The following is a 6,702-nucleotide window of genomic DNA, read 5'->3' as shown; positions in this document are numbered from 1 at the left end:
CAAGAAATTCTACAAAAACATTTCATGGAAAATATTTTTAGTGGTCTGCATTATTTTTGTGCAAGATCTTGAGCTAAGCCACTTAGCATGGGTTGAGTGAGTTTTATTATTTTATTATTTGGATTTTGGAATATGTATGTAGCTAGATCAAATTTTCTGGTGTGCTAATATGTAATAAGCACCTTAAAAAAAATATCTTTGTATATATAAAGACTCTTCACTGCAGTTATTCTTCCAATAGTGAGAATAGCTGCTAAAAATTACTAGGAGCCAAGGGACCCTAAACCTATGCTACGTTTTCTAGAGACATGGGATAAGTTACTATAGGCTTCACTACTTCATAAGATTCTAGATCATATAGTGATGCCTAAATTATAGCAACAATAAATACTTGAGATCCTCGCAAGAAAATTGTGCTAATACATGCATGACTACATTATTGGCTTCCATTCTTGGGCTAGCATATGGATCCTTTATATCCAACCATTTTCTCTAAGTTGGGGAATGCACTTCATGCTAGGCATGCAAGTGATGCATCTGCATATGCAATTTTATTAGCTTGAAAAATAGTATTTGATCTTGCTACCTAGGAATAGATGATTGTTCATTTTATTGTACCTAATTTGATGAATATTCTATAGGAATTTGTAATCAACCCATCGAATCAAAAACTAGACCAATTTAACTAGGTTATAGCTTGTTTCTTTCTAAAAATATCTTCTATGATTTGTTTTGTAAAATTTCTTGCGAACACTGCCCATTTTTTATGGTTTGCATTATTTTTGTGCAGAATCTTGAGGTAAGTCACACATGGGTTGAGTGAGTTTTATTGTTTTATTTTTTGGATTCTGGAATATGTATGTAGTTGGATCAATTTTTATGTTGTTAGCTAATATGTAATAAGTGTTAGAGTAAATAATTATTTATTAATTATTTATTCTTTTACTTAAGATTACTTAGGTTAATGCATTTATTTAATAGTTGTAGTTGATGAGTTGTTGACAACATGAGATTTTTTTCATATCTAAGTTATACTTATCTCCTCACCTTGATCGAGGATATCCCACCTTTTGTGGACATATGCTTAGTTTTCAACCTTATCTTCTAGCACTTTCTAGCTTTTTCTACAAGCTTCCTTGAGGCCTTTATATTTAGGCTCTCTCATTGTATTTCATATCTCATTTTCAAGGCATATTGTATAGCAATACATTTTTCTTTGTTTGCAATATCTTCTCTCTCAATCTATTTAGTTTTTCCAAGCTCCACCTCTTCCTTCTTTTGTTTCCCTTCGACAGGTTATTTGCATGCAAGTGATCTTGACAAGCTGTGAAGTTGGCTTTCGTCAACTTCTACATGGTATCAGAGCCTCCCTACTACTTCGTGGTTGAAGGATTTTTGAAGACGTGATTCAGAGACACAAAACCTAATTTTTTTATGTAGTGTTCCTCAATCAAGGAGAAGAGCATTTTTTGGAGCACTTTGGGCCTAAACAGATGCTACCAATGAGTTTAGAAGGCCAGTTCTACCAATGAGTTTAGAAGGCCAGTTTCAGTCAAGATTCATATAAAAAAATTTGATTTTGGTGACAGGAGCTCCGAGATGCAAAAGAAAATTACCTAGGCCTATCAAATGGACTATACGAACGATTTCGTGCAAAAAAATTTAAAAACGCTTTTTGTGCGCACCATTGCAGTGCAGCCCAACGACCACCGTGATCCCGCTAGCACGCAACCCATGCACAATCATAGCTAGCCGCACCACCACGGCGACACTGCAGTTGGGTTGCCGCTAGTAGGCCTCCTTCCAGCTACCACTGCCCATAGTGCCACCAGGGGAGCACTGATTACAGCCACCACTGGCAAGGATTTTTGCCCACCTGCAGCCCCGCTACCACTTCTTCATAGTTGGAATTTTTTTAGACATTTGGCACCAGTCCATAGGTGACATGTGGCACAGGGGACACATGGCATAGCTGCCACATTGGCACTTTCCATGTGGCTCCTGCCACATTAGCCTCCTGCCATGTGTCATGCCATGTGGCCTCTTTTTTTGCTGTGATGGCCCCATGGCTGTCAATTTTAAGCATGTGATTTGTTCACATCAGCATGACATTAGCACCCCTACCAGCACTCCAGGTCCCTTTTTTACCTACTTGCAATTTTTTAGCCATATCTTGAGCATACAGAAGTATTTTTTCAATCTAAAAGAAGCACTGGAAAGCTAGTTCTAAGACGGAGACATTGGTGTATGTATTTTTAGGTTTTGATGTAGTTTTATAGCTCATTACTGTAGTCAAAGTCTAAAGTTCTATTTTCACTCCAGCAAGCATATCTTTTGCATCCCATCTCCATTTTTTGAAAATGTTATATTTTTTGGAATGCTGGTTTTGTCATCTTTTCAGAAATGTTGTCATTTCCTTCAAATTCTACCCCATTCTCTTTCTATCATGATTTTGGCATTTTTTCTCTATGGTGGATATCTTGGGTATTCCAGGTCTCAGGATCATTTTCATAGCATGGGATCTTTTGTTTTGGGTTGTACTATCTTTTATATCAGTTTTCTTCTCTTTCTGATCATTGTAGCTATCATTTGTAAGCATCTTTATGCAAACGTGCTGAGATAAAGTGTCACTCTTGCATTTTGAGTTCATGAACATTGTTTTGAGATAATTGTACTTGCACTATTATATAAAGCACCATGGATGGATAGTTGTTTGCCACTTTTGTGCCCTCTTCCTTTTTTGCCCCATGCAAAGTCAATGACCATGTCTTTATAGGTGTTTGTACCTCTTCAACTCTCTCATCATTCTTGGTTCTTTCTGTAGAGGATTTTGGCCCACTTTTTTAGTTGCATGTCATCTCACCCCATCTGCATTAGGGGGGGTTATTCTGTTGTTCTAATTCTTCCTTGGTTGGATGGTTCGATAGTGTGAGCTATGTATTCAATGGTTGATCCTATATACTAGGCGATTGTAATGGCTGGCTACCTATGCATTTTGATGAGATGGATCATCTACCATATAGACACGCTCATTTCGTGCCTTCTTCTTCCATGGAGGTTCTTCAGATCAGTAGTTTCTTTTTGATAGAGTTTGCAACTACTTCATGCTTCAGTGATGTTCTTCATGATCTTCTTTTTGTTCCTATTTTATGGGACATTCCTCTAGTTGGAGGCTTCTTTAGTCCTTTACTATATTTTCTTACCTCTTTTTGGGGGAGGGTGTTTCCCATGTGGTTTTCTCTCTTTCCCCATTTTCAGAGGTTGCATTTATTTGCATTGTACATGGGTACCTAACATGGCCTCGTTGCCAGGACCCATTCTACATTTCATCTTAGTTTTTGTGAGCTTAAAGAATTCCCCTAAGTTTCACTTAAGGGGGGGTGTTAGAGTAAATAATTATTTATTATTGTACTTAAGTCTACTAAGGTTAATGCATTTATTTAGTAGTTGTAGTTGATGAGTTGTTGACAACATGGGAGTTTGTTCCTATCTAAGTCATACTTATCTCCTCACCTTGATCAAGGATATCCCACCTTTTGTGGACGTATGCTTAGTTGTCAACATTATCTTCTAGCACTTTCTAGCTTGTTCTACAAGCTTCCTTGAGGCCTTTATATTCAGGCTCTCTCATTGTATTTCATATCTCATTTTCAAGGCATATTGTATAGCAATACATTTTTCTTTGTTTGCAATATCTTCTCTCTCAGTCTATTTAATTTTTCCAAGCTCCATCTCTTCCTTCTTTGGTTTTTGTTTGACATGTTATTTGCGTGCAGGTGATCTTGGCAAGCTGCAAAGTTGGCTTTCATCAACTTCTACAATAAGCACCTTTAAAAAGATCTCTTTGTATATATAAAGAGATACATGTTTAGAAGGACATATAAAGACATACATGTTTAGAAGGAAAATAAAAGAACATTTACATAAGTCCTTTTTCTCCCCTTCATAGAAAAGCATAGAGAAAGGGCATGAAGATCACAAGGGCATGACACGACAAAAAAATCGTAGAGCAAGGGCACGGAGATCACAAGTGCACCATATAGCAATGAAATCACAAAGTGAGGGCAGAGAAATTAAATGCAAAAATCACAAGGCACAATAATGAAATGCACCGATCACAAGGGCATGACAACATTTGGAGCTCTCCACCCTCATTCAGAGCTCTCCACCTCTTTCATGCATAGCTCTCCACAATCAAAACAAATGGGCAATGATTTATGTCGGGTTTTCTTTTTTCTTTTTTTATACTCATGTGGGTGTTGCAATCATGATGCCAACGTCGATATTGCAACGGTGTTAGAGACAATTGCAAAAATAAATGAAAAATTGCCACAAATTACACTGCCATCACAATTTGACCCCAAACGTTGTAGTGATAGTTTTGAACTTCCAAAAAGTGTAATAAACTAGTAATTGTAGGGTAGACTGTTATAGGATGTCCTCTACTACAAATATAAAAGGAAACACATAACAACTTTTCCCATATTTCCAACTTTGATTACTTTCCCAAGGAAAGCTTCAATAGAACCTTTTACTATAGAACAAATCTCCTGTAATTGCTCATATAATTTGGCATTCCTAATATACAGACAATTGTCCTTCATTTTCCAAGTTAGCACATTTTTTTCAACTTCATCTATAGTTTCCTTTTTGTAAATTTTACCAACATGTTTTCTATGGTATCAAATTTAAATTGCAACTTATTTTCCTTCTTTCATATCTTTGTGCAAATTTTACATTAACATTCTACATGAGGTTTGCCATCAATTGGATTGAGCACTAGTTCAATGAACCAGAACCTTTCCACCCATTCTAATTGAAAATTCCTTTTGGATAGATCCCAATTAGATCAAATTTTTTTTTATTCCAATTTTGTTTTTCCCTTATGTGCATGAACATCATTTATGGCATCACTTTTGATTTTCTTGCCCAATCACTTTTTCTTTTCTCACCCAAGTCTATTATATTGTGACTCCCTACTCAGGGGAACTACCTCAAAAGCATCTTTAAGTTCGTCCTCAACTGAGATATCACATTCACCAACTTGAACTTCTTCAAAACGGTCTCTAATTTGTGATGAATCCCATTTTTCAATATAGACTGGAGATATAGGTTGCGAATCTTGTAGGATGCCACTATTTCCACCACCAAATTATGTTGATAAGGTTTTGCATTTTGGTGGCCTCTCTTGCCTTTCATGGATCCTACCAAAATCCCTCTTGTTTGACATTGTAAACCAATAAAGGATGCAAAAATATATATTAACTTGTTGAACAAAACACTATGATAGTAGACTACTTACACTACATATAATAACAATAATATTTTGTTATACGAAGGGCGAAATAACATTGTTCATTAAGAAAAAAATAGGTAAAGGATGGCAAAAAATTTAAAATAATTGTATCCTTCAGGTATATTACATTGGTGATTGGACCAGGATTTTTGACCAATTACGTGTAAACTAATGGGCGATTGGCATGGGTTTTACACCCAAATTTTGTAAAGTTTTGGCGACGTGGTCAACCAACTATACATGTTCTATTCGCCAAATGACAATCGGACGAGGATACAAAATTACCAATTGGCAAATATTTGCCACTAGAAAACTTTGATTGTCAGAAGTCAGGGAATTACTAACAAAATTTGAGGACATCATTTGAAATATAATTAATGGATTACCCCCATTAGAAGTATCAATCATTGTATCAACCTAATTCTAAAATAAATTTTATCAAATAAGGCACTACATAGATGACATTTGCAGAGAATGAAGAGTTGAATAAGAAAGTGCAAGAGTTCTTAGAGAAAGGATTGATCAGACAAAGTTTTGGTTATTGTGCAGTTTTTGTCGCATTGGCACATAAGAAGAATAGAGAATGAAAAAAGTATATTAATTCCAAAGCTATTAACAAAATCAAAGTTAGGTATAGATTTCATTTATGTAAGATCGATTACATAATGGATTGTTCAAGTGGATCGAAATATTTTACCAAAATTGATTTGAAAAGTGATTATCATTATATTAGAATTAGAGACAAACAAAAGATTGCTTTCAAGACCAATGAGGATTTGTATGAGTGGTTGGTTACGCATTTTGGTTTGACCATTTCACCTAGTACTTTCATGAGACTAATGAATGAAGTATTGAAGAAATTCTTGGAAAATTTGTGATTGTATAATTGGATGATATTCTAATTTTCATTGTGAGCAAGGAGTAGCATGTGTTGCACCTGAGACAAGTATTACAAATACTAAAGGAAGAGAAATTGTTGATCAATATCAAGAAATGTACTTTTATGAAGGAAGAGTAAGTGTATCTGCAATTCATAATTTTAGGTAAGTTTTGAAGATAAATCATGAGTAGTTTAAAGCAATTGTTGAATGGCCTACACCACAGAGTGTTGGAAAATTAGATCATTTCATATACTAGCTAGTGTTTAGCAAGTTTATTAGGAATTTCAAATCTATTTTTAATCCTATGACATAAACTACGAGAGATGATTAGAGTATTTCAAGATAACACATGAAGCAACTAAAGATTTGAATTACTAAAAGTTAATGAATGACCAGTATTGGCTTTACCTAATTTCACTAAGGTATTTCAAGTTGATTGTGATGCAAGTGGAAATGCAATTGGAGTAGTGTATAGTCAAGAAAGTAAACTTATTTTTTTAGAGTGAGAAATTGAAAGACACAAAG

This window comes from Cupressus sempervirens, chromosome 4, assembly GCF_028749045.1.
Source record: "Cupressus sempervirens isolate cs-2001-9-10 chromosome 4, ASM2874904v1, whole genome shotgun sequence".
Taxonomy (NCBI): domain Eukaryota; kingdom Viridiplantae; phylum Streptophyta; class Pinopsida; order Cupressales; family Cupressaceae; genus Cupressus; species Cupressus sempervirens.
This window is presented reverse-complemented; position numbering follows the sequence as displayed.